This window comes from Myotis nattereri (genome assembly GCF_964212035.1).
Source record: "Myotis nattereri genome assembly, chromosome: 9".
NCBI classification, from domain to species: Eukaryota; Metazoa; Chordata; class Mammalia; order Chiroptera; family Vespertilionidae; genus Myotis; species Myotis nattereri.
Window position 1 is genome coordinate 43022375 of NC_138084.1, and position 14177 is coordinate 43036551.

General features: G+C 45.0%; 1 protein-coding gene across 1 annotated transcript in view; it reads right to left on the reverse strand.

Moving 5' to 3' along the window:
- STARD10 (StAR related lipid transfer domain containing 10) overlaps window positions 1-14177 on the reverse strand; it is a 52172-nt gene that overhangs the window by 31645 nt on the left and 6350 nt on the right. The window lies entirely within an intron of this gene.

A 14177-nucleotide genomic window follows, 5' to 3' on the forward strand; every position in this document is an offset into this window, starting at 1 on the left:
ATTATTAGGCCCTGTATCCTGTCTAGGCTCCCCTCTAGCCCTCCTCCTTTTTTGCTCTGGGGACACAGGCCAAGCCCCTGCCAGCAACCTTTTTTAAAAAAATTCTTTGTTGTTGAAAGTATTACATATGTCTCCTTTTCCCCCCATTGAACTCTCTCAGCCCGCTCCCGCCCCCCAGCACAGGCCCTAACCCCCCCTATTGTCTATGTCCATTGGTTATGCTTATATGCATGCATGTAAGTCCTGTGGTTGATCTCTCGCCCCTCCCCCCACCTTCCCCTGCCTTCCCTCTGAGGTTTGATCGTCTGTTCCATGCTTCTGTCTCTGGATCTATTTTTGTTCATCAGTTTATATTGGCAGCCTTTTTTAAAATTTTTTTTTTAACTTCTGCCCTGCATGACCCACACCCTGAAGGGGCTGGGAAGAGTATAGGGTCTGGTCCTGGTCTGACTGACGGGGGCTGTAATGTACAGCTTAACTCTAGACCTCAGGCTGTGGGGAAGGGAATCATGTTGCATGAGGAGGTATAAACAGTGTAAACACTTGAGGCGCCTGTTCTCTGCCAGGTGACCAGTGCTAGAGGATGAAATGGGGATATGGGTTTCCCCCTTGGCTCCAGAAACGTAGGCTCTCAGGGCACAGAGTGTAGGTGTCTGAGAGACGAGCATACCTGGGGCTGCAGCATCTCTGCCGCTGCTTGGCTCTAGAAGAACCCTGTCTGCAGCGAGCCTCAACCCTGTGTTCATCAGTAACAACAGTGGCTAACGTTTACCGAGCTTGGAACATGTGCCTGGTGCTCTTCTATGCACTTAACAAGTCTTAACTTCTTTAATTCATAGTTATACCTCGAGACAGCCCTGGATAAGGTTTCCTACTCCTCCCCAACATCCCCCCCCCCCCCCCACGACACTTTACAGACAAGTCAATGCTCAGAGAAGGTAGTGAATGACACGAGGCATTAAGTCACTGGGAAGGCTGGTTAAGAGCCAGGTTTGACTACAATCTTGGCTTCTGCTTGCTACCCCAAGGTGGCTCTGCCCCGAGTATACATTAGAGACTCAATAAATGTTTGATGAAGATGTTTGATTGCTGCCATGTAATGGAAAGATCCCTATCCTAGTTCAGTTGTACCCCAACTCCTGTGTGTTGGGGTAAAACTTAACAGAGTCCTTTCCTTCTTTAGCCTCAGTTTCCCCCAATGAAAACAGAGATTAGTGAAGATCCAGAGAAATAGATACTTGGATGTGGGGAGGATCTTGGATTTCCATTTCTACAAATACTTGCCTTTCATGACTTGCCGGAGCAGGGGGACCCATCTGCAACCAGACCTCATCCCAGGCCCTCCCCCCGCCTATCCCTAGAACCTCTAAGTGCACTCCAGAGAGGAACACCTAGGTACAGCCTAGCTCCATCATTTCAGAGACAGAAAAATTCACTTCCCAGCTGGGCATCTGCCTGATCCTGGGGGCTGTATGGTGTGTCCATGGTGCCACCTGGCTATTCCACCTGACTGGGAGAGAGGCTCCTACAGCCTCAGTTCAATGTGCATCCCTTTCTCTCATCATTACTCAAGCAGCCAGGGTATCAACTTCAGCCGCTGCTGGCCCCACCTGGAGTCACCTGAGTGCCTAGTTCCTCCCACGTTCAGAAACAGAGCCCAATACCCTCCTATTCCTTTCCATTCAGAGTCTGATCCCTTAGAACTACGCCCACATCTGTCCCACCTGGACTCCTCCCCTTACCTGGGCCACTATCCTGAGAGGCAGGGTCTGTACAGATCCAGCTACACTGTTCTTTCTCCAGATCTTTCTTAGTTTCCTGCTTCTTGTAGCCATCTCAACAGAGCAAGGCTCTCTTCCATTAGGCCTAGGTTGGGTAGAAGGATTGGAACTAGAGTCTCCTCCATGCCCTCAGGGTAGTCTGTGTGTCTAAGACAGTATTAAACAAAAACACTAATCCTTGGTGCAGGGAAAGGCTCCAGGACCAAAGGCAGGAGGGCTAGGCTTCAGCCCTTGTTGACAGACTGCTGATACCTGTAGAGCAAGCTCCTGCACCTTTGAGGCCCTCAGTTTTGCAATCTGTAGAAAGAGGAAATGGGCCCCTCAATCTGCAATCACCTGACTAATAATATTTTGCCCTTATAGACTGCTTGGGAGTTTAGTTTCACTCCTGCATCAGATGTGATCCTCCCAACAACCTACTTCCATTTACAAATGAGAAGGCTTAGGTTCCCAAAGGACCTGATTGCCCAAGGTCACACAGTAAGTCCCAGGCAGAGCCTGGGCTAGAGTCTGTGAATCCTGAACCATCCATCTCTGGTCCTTCGAACTCTATTATACTAGGACCCTGGCTGTGTGACTTTCTCTGACCCGTTGCCCAATCTGCAACAGGGCTGCTGTGAGGATCAAACTAAGGCAATGAAGGAAGCTGTGCTTTGCAAACCACAGAGAAAGGACAACAAAAAAAGACGGACAGTTACTAATTCTGTTATCTTGGCTAAGGCGCCCCCAGGTGTCCATCCCGTGTCGCTCAGCTTGCGCAGGCGCTCTTTGGTGTTTACAGAGGCCGCCAGGTCCTCCTGCATTTGCGCCTGCGCTTCCAGCCGGGGCTGCCCAATGTCCTCACGCTGCATGTTGTCGGCCCCAAGTACTGCAGTGAGCTCCCTGGGGCCCCTGTCAGCTCCGAGGCGTCTCCAAAGACCCGCAGCAGCGGCGATCTGAGAAATGACAGGAAGAAGCAACAGCTCGGTCTCTACCCTCCTCCTCTCCTGGGACTCCAGCGTCTCCGTCACCGGTTCACTAAACCTCGGGTGCCGGTTCTGGCGCCCCCTCACGGCAGACATGGCGGCCGCAGTGAATTAGACCAGAATGGCCCATGCACTGCCTCGTGGGAGCCTTAGTTCAGGGCTAGAACCTTTCTGGAGTTGGAACGCTGTAAAAACTACATTTCCCAGAAGCCCAAGAGACAGAGACGCAGACGGGCCCGGGGCATGGCGGGAGATGGAGTTTGAGGACCGTAGTGGGTTTGTGCTGGCAGAGAAATGAGTTAGAGCAGTTGAATTGCGTGCTCTGGTCTTCGCCTTGCGTGTTCGAGGTACGTAATACACAGTAGCTGTCATAGGATGAGAGTAGTGTTGTTAGAGCTGCGTTTAGAAAGAATACTACTCGCCCTAACTGGCTTGGCTCAGTGGCTGGAGGGTCGGCCTGCGGACTGAAGGGTCCCAGGTTCGATTCCAGTCGGGGGGCATGTACCTGGGTTGCGGGCACATCCTTAGTGTGGGTGTGCGGGAGGCAGCTGATCGATGTCTCTCTCTCATCGATGTTTCTAACTCTCTATCCCTCTCCCTTCCTCCCTGTAGAAAATCGATAAAATATATATTTTTTAAAAAGAAAAGAAAGAATACTACTCATTACCAGTATGCACTTCCTACAGGGCTTTCACCCCCATAACTCCTTGGAGACTCCTCTCAACAGGCATCCACATCGCCAAGGGCTCTCAGTTCTCCTACTGAGGTTGAGTAGAACGTGTGTGGGGTGATCGAAATGTTCTCTGTAATAGTACAATAGGGACTAGTCTGTGCCGACCGAACACTTGACATGCGGCTAAGTGCCATGGAGAAATAAAAATGTTTTTATTTAATTAATTGTATTCTTTAAATAATTTAAATTTAGTTAATCACTTTTAATTACATTTAAATAGCCACCTGTGGCTAGTGCCTACCCTAGTGGACAGTGTCGCAGTAAACTAGACCTCTTAGCATTCAGCACCAACCATCATCTTCCTGCTTTGTGAGACTTACACTTCAGTTTTCTTCCTGCCTACTCACTGCTCTTTTATTTTGAATTTTTTGTTAAACTTATTGGGGTGACATTGATTAATAGGATCATATAGGTTTCAAGTGTATCATTCTATTTACAAGCTCTGTGTATTGCACTGTGTGCCCACCACCCCAAGTCAAACCATCTTCTCTCACTATATATTAGGCCCTACTCACCACTCTTAATCTTTGCAGATTCCTTAGCTGTAAAATTTTTCCCAAGGACATACTGCAGTTATAAAATGTCGTAACACACTATCTTTTGAGAAACTACTTCTTTCTTACTCACTGAGCAACTTTGTTTTCTAAAATCATAGACTATCAGAAACTCTGCTGTTTGAAATTATATAAGTAAGACTGAAACTCCAACCTGGAGGATCCAAACCACTAAGCAGACAGGGCTTACAACCCAGGAACAGAGATTCAGACAAGATTTCTGAACATAATATACCACATTCACCTTAACTTCATTCTTTCCAAGCAAACAGTGCTCTGGGTTCACTTAGTAATTCAGACCTGATGTTGGCCGCTTTATACACAGCTATTTGCTTTGAGCCATCAAAATATTGCTTCACTTAAATGTCACCTAGCTTTTCTGTGCTGATAGCGCTCTTGCAAACATGGCGAACATTCCTAAAACCTGCCAGACTTTCGGCAGGAAGTGTGGCAAGCATCCGCCCCACAAAGTGACACAGTTGGGCAAGGACTCCCTATGACCAGGGAAAGCAGCAGCATGACAGGAAGCAAAGTGGCTATGGTGGGCAGACTAAGCCGATTTTCTGCAAAATGGCTAAAACTACAAAGATTGTGCTGAGGCCTGAATGCGGTGAGCCCAACTGCAGATCTAAGAGAGTGCTGGCTACTAAGAGACCCAAGCATTTTGAACTGGGAGATAAGAAGAGAAAGGGCCAAGTGATCCAGTTCTAAGTTTCATATTTTTTTCTTTTTTTAAAAAATATATTTTTATAATAAAAATAAAATAAAACAAATCTTTTAATGGATTTCAGAGAGAGGAAGGGAGAGGGAGAGAGATAGAAATGTCAATGAGAGAGAATCAATTGGCTGCCTCCTGCACGCCCCCTACTGGGGATCAAGCCCAAAACTTGGGCAGGTGCCCTGACTGGAAAATCTGGTTCATGGGTCAATGCTCAACCACTGAGCCACACCAGCTGGGCTAAGCTTCATATTTTGTTTTATTATGTGACAATACAATCTTGAGGATAAAAATAAACAAATAGATAATAAATGCCGCCTACCCTTCACCTCTCTTAAAGCCTATAACTTACTTTTCCTTTGTGTTCAGTGGGACAGCACATGGTTCTTCTGGTTTGTTGTCTTCCTCATTGCAATGGATCAGTAAAGCTGACTTTGTTGGACTCTGGGTGTGTCCCTGGCAAGCTTTGGCTGAGTGGGCTAGAGCAGTCTGGAATCCTGGTATCCTCCAGGTTCAGTCACTCCACATACTCTTTTTAGATAACCTAATTCACTTTCATCCATAGGCTGATGACTCCCCAACTTCCAGCTCGGGCCTTTCTGCTGCCTCTGGGACACCTTCTGGTTGACTTACAGGTCCCTTAAACTCAGTGTGTTCAAAACAAAACTTTTTTATTTGGGGGGGGGGGGTAGGGCAGGGGGTAGAGCAACCACTCTCACTACTGTGTTCCAAGTAAGAACTAGGCACTGACCACCTCTGACCTTGAGATGAGTAGGGACACTCTCACCTGGGCCAGGTTCCGCTTCACCCACTGTCCTCAAACTGCATCATACTGAATCAAATTTTTTACATAGGTCAGTGTCCTAAAACCTTAGAGAGTTGGGAGGAGTCTGGGGTGGGGCAGGGGGAGTGGGCAAGGACAGGTAGAAACTGGACCTGAATTTTTCTGCCCCTTCCTTGGCCCTTCAACCAAAGGGCAGAGCCTCAAGGAGGAGGCTGCAGAGGAGATTCCTTCCACCTGTCTCCTCTTTCTTTCTCCGTATCTCTCATGGTCTTCCTCCTTGAAACCCTTCCGGTCCAGTCGTATCTGTCCCCATCCAGTCCCCAGTCCCTCTAGTGCCTCAGGAATTTCACCGCCACCTGCCTTCACAGAGCCTAGCGGCTTTCCCTGGGGCCAGCTTGGAAGCGCTCTGTGGGGAGGGGGCTGTTTGGGGACATGTGGTCTGTCTGCTGCCGGAGGGAGGGTGAGTGCTGTGGGAGGAAGCTTCCTTTGGGCTGTGCCCGGTTTCCTCCAGGCTGAAACCAAGCACACTTCTACATCTTGAGGATTTAACTTCTTTGTGAAGAACGCTCTTGCTACTTCATTCCACTCCACTCTGCTCCATCTCATCTACCAGAGAAGACTGCATTAGGAAATAGAAGGGTTCATGTTCCCCGTTTCTGCCCGTATCAGAGCATTTTTCACATTGGCCCATATGGAAGGATGCCCAAATCACAGGTTCCTCCCCGTGGTGGGTGCAGTTTCAGTTCACCCCATCCCAAAGTTGTTTTTCCTTCAAAGAAATAGTCAGTAGTACGTGCATGTGGCATGTAGGGAAGGTCAGGGGTCCCCAGACCCCATTAATGACAGATGAACTCATTTCCCTCAAACCCTAAGTGTTTTGGCCATTTCACACTTTTAAACTGTCTAATTTTTAGTTCTATATAATTTAATTTATAATCTTTGGTGGACCACTGGTTATAGACACAAACAACTAATTAAAGAAGGCATAAAAAAATAAGCCTGTGAATTTGCCTCAATGTGATTGTGACCTCAGATCCTTGCATTTATCCAAACAAAGGCGGGGGAGGGTGGATGGGTGGGAGGTAATCAACCCAGGACCTTGTATGGGTATATGCATGACCCATGCACACAGACAATGGGGTGGTGAGGGCTTGCGGGAGGGGCAGGGGCGGGGCTTATGGGGGTTAAAGGGTACATATGTAATACTTTAAACCAGCGGTTCTCAACCTGTGGGTCTTGACCCCTTTGGCGGTCGAACGACCCTTTCACAGGGGTCACCTAAGACCATCCTGCATATCAGATATGTACATTACGATTTATAACAGTAGCAACATTACAGTTATGAGGTAGCAATGAAAATAATTTTATGGTTGGGTCACATGAGGAACTGTATTTAAAGGGCCGGAAGGTTGAGAACCACTGCAGTTTAAACAATAAAGAATTATCTTTTAAAAAAGAAAAAAATATTGTTTTAACAGCTACTCTGTTATTAAACTAACAGCAGCTCTGTGGGAACAGTATGGCAGAAATACCCAAGGAAGCCAAATACTTTAGGCTTTATTTAAGCAGCTGTAATTTCTCTGGACAATTAAAAACTGTTGTTAAGGTATCTAGTCAGCATCTGTAAGGCCTTAATAAAATGAAAATTAAAAAAATTTTTTTTTAAAGAAAACTGATACAAAGCATATCCAGGCGTCACTAAGACTGCAAACATGGCTAAGAAAAAGAAAAAAGAAGAGCAACAATCATACCCTGTTTGGCTTTTTATGTACCAGGAATAAAAGGTAACCCGTTCCCCCAGGTGTCATTTGTGAAAACTGTTTGTAAACAGCAGTCTGAACCTTTTAGATAAGAAATTAGAAACAAAAAAATAAACGTGTTAAAAAGAAACAAAACATGTTGGATTTCAAGAAATATTAGAAAGCATTTCAGACATATATTTCCAATGTTAGGACACACAGATCTAGCTCCTTTGTATTTCATTGAATTCCATCCTGTGGATGTACCATGACATATGTAACTATTTGTCCTGTCACACACTGCAGAGCAACTGCTGGGTCCAAGGGGGTGTGTGTGTGTGTGTGTGTGTGTGTGTGTGTGCACGAGAGAGAGAGAGAGAGAGAGAGAGAGAGAGAGAGAGAGAGAGAGAGAGAGAGACACAAAGTGCTCTCCCAAAAAGTTAGACCTATTTATACTCCCACCAGCAGGAATGATGGATTCCACTTCCTCACATCCTAACCAACTCTGAATATTATTCCATTTCTTTGTTTAATTTTTTATTTTGAGAGTATGTGTATTAAAGCTGGGAACAGTGAAATGGAGAGCGGGACAGGGCTGCGTTGGCGCACGGGAAAGTCGCAGAGAAGAGGGCTTTGGAGGTGGGTTGAGGGAGTTGGCCTGGGATGATGCTCCCCTGGTTGCAGTCTTGTGGGGAACCTTAGAGTCTAGGAGATGCATGCCTGAAAGGGAAGAAAGGCATGGGTGAGCTCCTGAGGGGACAGCTCGCCTTCCATTTCTTAATTTCTGGCAATCTGATGAGTGAAAAAATGGCCTCTTATTCATACTTTAACTTGCACTTCACTAATAATGCATAGTTTTATTTTTTGTGGGCATTGTTTTCTTTCTTTTGATAAAAGTCATTGTCCATTTTTACAGGGGTTTTCTGTTCTTTAGTTGACTTGTGGAAGTTCTTTATATCTTCTGGATTTTACTAATTGGCTATACAGTAGTCTTCCCTTATCTGAAGGGATACAATCCAAGACCCCCCAGTGAATGCCTGAAACTATGGATAGTACTGAATTCATAATATACTATGTTTTTTTTCCCTATACATACACAACCATAATAAAGTTTATGGCTTCTCTTTGGCATAACCAAACTGCTGCCATCATTACTCTTATACTTTGGGGAAACTATTAAGGAAAATAAAGGTTATTTGAACACAAGCACTGTGACACCTTGACAGTTGGTCTGATAACCAAGATAGCTACTAAATAATTAATGGGCAGGGAGCATATACGGCATGGATACCCTGGACAAAGAATGAGTCACATCCCGGTAGGAAAGAGCAGGAAGGTGCAAGATTTATCCTACTACTCAGAGGGTGTGTAATTTAAAACTTACGAATTGTTGTTTATTTCTGAAACTTTTCATAATATTTTTGGGTAACTGAAGCCATGAAAAGCAAAATGGTGGATGGGGACTACTGTATATGTTACAAGTATTTTCTCCTCATTTACTGCTTCTCTTTTTACTTTTTATATAGTGTCTTTCTCTTTTTTTGAATGAGTTTTTGTTATGTGGTGGTAAAATATATATAGCATAAAAATGGCCACTTGAGCCATTTTGAAGTGTACAATTCAGTGGTGTTAATTGCATTCACAATATTATGTAACCATCACTACTATTTCCAAAACTCTTTCATCAGCCCAAACAGAAATTATGTAAAAATTAAGCAATAACTTCTCATTTCTCCCTCCTCTCAGCGCCTGACAACCTCAATCTACTTTCTGTTTCCATTAATATTCTTATTGTATATATTTGATAAGGTGAAACCATATAATATTTCTTATTGTCTGACCTATTTCACATAGCATTTGTTTTTAAGTTTCATATATATTGTAGCATGTATCTAAATTTCATTCCTTTTTGTGGCTAAATAATATTCCACTATATGTATATGCACATTTTGTTTATCTGTTCATCTGTTGATGGACATTTGAGTTGTTTCTGTCTTTTGACTATTGTGAATAATGTTATGATGAACAAGGGTATGCAAGTATCTTTCTGAGTCCTTGCTTTCAATTCTTTCTTTTTTTTCAGTCCTGACCCAAGGACATGCTTAGAGAGAGGAAGGAAGAGAGAGAGAAACACTGATGTGAGAGAAATGATCTGTTGCTTTCCATACATGCCCAGGTATGTGACCTGACCAGGAATCGAACCAGCAACCTCTTGGTACACAGGACAATGCTCAACCAACTGAGCCACTCAGGCCAGGCCCTGTTTTCAATTCTATGGATATATTCCTAGGAGTGGAAATGCTGGGGCATATGGTAGTCCTATATCCAGCCTTTTGAGATGCCACCTTCATCATAAATTAAATTCCTACACAGGAGGATATTTCTGGTCTCTATTCTGTTATGAGTCTTGCTTATTTCTGACGCAACAGCATACCATTTTCATTATAAGTTTTTCCCTCATTCTTAAAAACATTTTTCTTGAGTATTCTTTTTGAAATGAATTTTAGAAACAACTTGTCAAGATCCACAAAAAAGGATATCTCATCAATTGGGATATATTGAATTCATGATTTGTGTAAATTACAATTTTATTTTTAGTCTTCCCAACACTAAACATGTTATATATTTTCTTTCATTAGGTATTCTTTTAGGTCCTTCAGTTATTTTAATTGATCACATTATGATACAAACATTCAAGTTAATTTATGTTGTTCATTTGTACTCCCCCCCGCCCCCTCCTTGGGTATATTCCTAAGCATACTAGAGGCCCAGTGCATGAAATTTGTGCATGAGTCGGGGGGGGGGGGGTCCCTCAGCCCATCCTGCACCCTGTAGCAATCTGGGACCCCTCGGGGGATGTCCGACTGCCAGTTTAGGCCTGATCCTGAGAGCACTGGCCCCTAACCACTCGCTTGCCTGCCTGATTGCCCCTAACCACTCTGCATGCCTGCCTGATTGCCCCTAACTGCTTGCCTGCCTGCCTGATCACTCCTAACCACCTCTGCCTTGGCCCCTGCTGCCATGGCTTCATCTGGAAGGTCATTTGGCTGTCTGGTCTAATTAGCATATTATGCTTTTATTGTTATAGATTAGTTTTAGTTGCTGTTGTGAATGACTTCATTTTTACTACCTTTCCTAATTGGATATCCCTTGAGTTATATGTTAACACTGAATATATATACTATTCTAAATATTATTTATTGAAACTTTCCTACATGTTCACTAACATAGGTAAGCAGAGATCTAAGTATAAATAAGACTGTATGATGTCACATAGTAACAGCAAATAATTAGAAATAGTCTAAATGTTTATCAATAGAGGACTGATTAGGTAAACTATAGTCCATCCACACAATGAAATGTTTTATAGGCATAAAAGGAATAAAGTAGATCTATTTATTCTGATATGCAATGTTCTCTAAGATATATTGAAAATATATTGCTATGTAAAGAAGCAACAGTGTGTAAATGCTACATTTATGTTTTTTATTGTTGTTAATCCTCACCTGAAGATATTTTTCCATTGATTTTGCTAGGGAGAGTGGAAGAGAGAGAGAGAGAGAGAAACATCGATGTGAGAGAAACACATTGATTGGTTGCCTCCTACATGAGCCCTGACCGAGGCCCAGGCGGGGAGGAGCCTGCAACCGAGATACATACCCTTGACTGGAATCGTACCCGGGACCCTCTGGTCCTCAGGCCGACCCTCTATCCACTGAGCCAAATCGGCTAGGGCTACATTTATGTTTTTAAATGTTTGGACATGCATACATATTTCTGGAAGGATACACACTAAATTATTAATGGTGATTATTCTAGAGAAGGAGACTGGGAAATTAGTGTGTGTCAGCAACAATGATGTGTTCACACCCGTTTTTCTTTTCCAGGGAACATGGGAAGATTACATTTCCCAACCTTCCTGGGTGATACGATCTCGCCAATGGGAATGTGGACAGAGGAATGTGTCACTTCAGCTCCAAGGCAGTAAATGTCATTGTGAATCTTTTCCCCACTCCCCTAACTCCCAGCCTCGCTCCCATCTGAGCAGTTGGGATCAAAGAACTTTGGTGGAGATACTGGGTGGAAGCCCCTGGGATCTGAGTACTGCTGGAGGCGGAGAGCACGCCAACACTGTCCACCTCACATTGTGATGTACTGAGAAGCCAACCTTTGTTACGTTAAGCCACTGAAGTATGCAGGTTTATTTGGTACCATATGTGGTGGATGAAAGATGGCCACACATTTTTTGACACTCCTTTCACTGAAAGCTGGGTCTCTGTCTCCTGTCCTGGAATCTGGGCTGGACTGTGACTGTTTTGATCAATGGAATGTTTGCTTTGAATGCTCCCTCTCAGAACGTAGCCACCATGCCCTGAGAAACCTAAGCCACATGGAGGCACAGTTCTAATTGTCCTAGCTAACTGCCAACCTCTCTCGCCAGACAAACGAGAGAGCTGTCATTAGCAACCAAATCAGCTGAGTCCCCTGATGACTCCGCTGCTGGTTGTGACTGGAACCACATAAGAGACGCCCAGCTGAACTCTGCCAACACTCTGAATCATGAGAGATAGTAAAAAAAAATGGCCGCATTAAGTAATAGATAACCAAAAGACCACGGAACAGCCTGTCCTATCCCAACAAGCATGAAAGTGTGGCAAAGCGCTATTTGAATTTTCGGCTATGTGCATGTGATTTATTTTTCAGTCAAAAACAGCTACAATTTTGAACTTAAAACTTCTAAGCACTGGGCCATGAACACTGGTTTCCTATATTTTTGAAGTCACAGCAACAGCCATATTTACTGATCCCCTACTCAGCTGGTGCCAGGGCCCATGATAGATGCTGAAGAAAGAGCTGTGATCAAGGCTGGCTTGATGCCAGCTCTCCTGAAACTTCCAGTCTGGTAGGAGATACAAATCATAAACAACTAAACAAACACAAACACAGATCCTTTTGGGGAGTGTGAAGTGCTTTGAAAGGAAGAGCAACTAGATGATGATGTAGACATTGACTGGGATGGGGCTATTTCAGATTGGGTGAACAGGGAAGGTCTTCTGAAAGAAGGGGTAATGCCAGCCCCTAAAAATTCTGGAGGAAAATCGCTCGGAATAGGGGCCAATCAGGGGGTGCCGCCATGAGTTTGGCAGTGATTTTAGCATTGTGATTCAGTTTTTGTGATTGTTTTTAAACAATCCCTCTGGCTGCTGACGTTGTCTAACCCAAGTGCAAGTTTCAAACTATGTTCCTAAGTACATTAGGTCTCTAAATCACAATATAATCACTTTTTATATTTATTGGCCATAGACTCATGCTTTTTAAACATAATTAAATATAAACATCATGCTAAATGTGAAAAATAGAAATTTGTCTTCACGTATCATGAATGTTATTTAAAATTCTATTTTAAGTGAACTTTATAATACAATCTTTCATAGTCCAAAGATAGAAGATATTTTAAATCAAAATCTTTATTGCATACTATCAAAAAATGGCAAAATTATTTAAAATTTCCCAGGAATGTTTTGTGAGTCAAAAAAAGGGTTAGGAACCCCTGATCCCAATGTGCCCCCTCACCTGAGAATAGCACCTTTGCACCTCACAACTAGGCAGAGCCCTGTTAACATTCCCTTCCAAGCCCACAGCCCCAGCTCCTTTGATGGTGTCGCTAGGCACCTCGAGTCAGTCAGTCCTAAATGGAATTCATCACTGTTGCCAACTGGCTTTGGCCCCCATGGGTACCGTGCCCTTCTCCTGGGCATGCCTTCTAGTGAATGTCACCACCAACCACCACTCCTTCAACAGGGAAGTTAGGCTTGGGCTGGGGCTGAGGACAGCGAAGCCTTAACTACTGGCAGGGGCAGGGAAGCTTTACTGGAGGAGGTGACCCATGAGCAGGAGCCAGGCTGACTAAGGAGCCAGGCTGACTAAGGAGAAGGTGCTTTTTATTTTATTTTAACATATTCTTATTGATTTCAGAGAGGAAGGGAGAGTGAGAGTGAGCTAGAAACACCAATGATGAGAGAGAATAATCCATCCACTACCTCCTGCACACCCCACACTGGGGATCGAGCCCGCAATTCAGGCATGTGCCCTGACCAGGAATCAAACCGAGACCTCCTGGTTCTTAGGTCAAGGCTCAACCACTGAGCCACGCCGGCTGGACAGAAGGTGTTATACTCTTTGGGGGGGGGGGGTCACTGGCATTTACCGCTTTCCAAGTCCTGTGACCCATCATCTGCATCTCAACAAACCTGTCACCTCCAAGGCCTGTCTGCATCCTCAACGTTGCTCAGTTTCTCTAATTTCCTGGGGATGGACACGTCTTCCTTCACTCACGGAGAGAGAGCAGGGCCTGCAGGGGCCTTACACAGTGGACCTTGGGATGAGCCTGGGCCCGGTGCATTCCTCCTTTATTCTTCACACCAGCCTGTGTCTGCAGAGCTCTGGACAAGGGGTCTTGCTGGACATAATTTTATGATAGTTCCCTGCACCCGGCAGAGATGCTGCTCATCCAGAGGCCAATCGAATAAACTCCCGAATCCACTGAGAGTTTTTATGCCATGGAACCTTTGCACTTGTTCTTCCTGCTGCCTGTTCTCTTTCCTCCTGGCCAACTCCTATTTCATACCCCACAGCCCAACTCAAGTGCCATCACCTCCGGACAGCAGCGCCTCTTGCCTTCAGCTCCTTCCTCCCCGGCGCTTTCTTATCCACGGTCGCATTGTGTGTGCCTGGTGTCTGTGTCGCCTCTGCTCACAGGCCCTGAGTGCCTCAGGGCCGGGCGGGTGTGAGGAGGCCTCCAGGTCCTGGCCATGGGGCGCAGCCTGGCCCAGAGGGGGCTGGGCAAGCATCTGGGGCTGTGCCTGCGGCTGCTGTGGGGTTAAGGCGCGCTGGCCCTGGGGC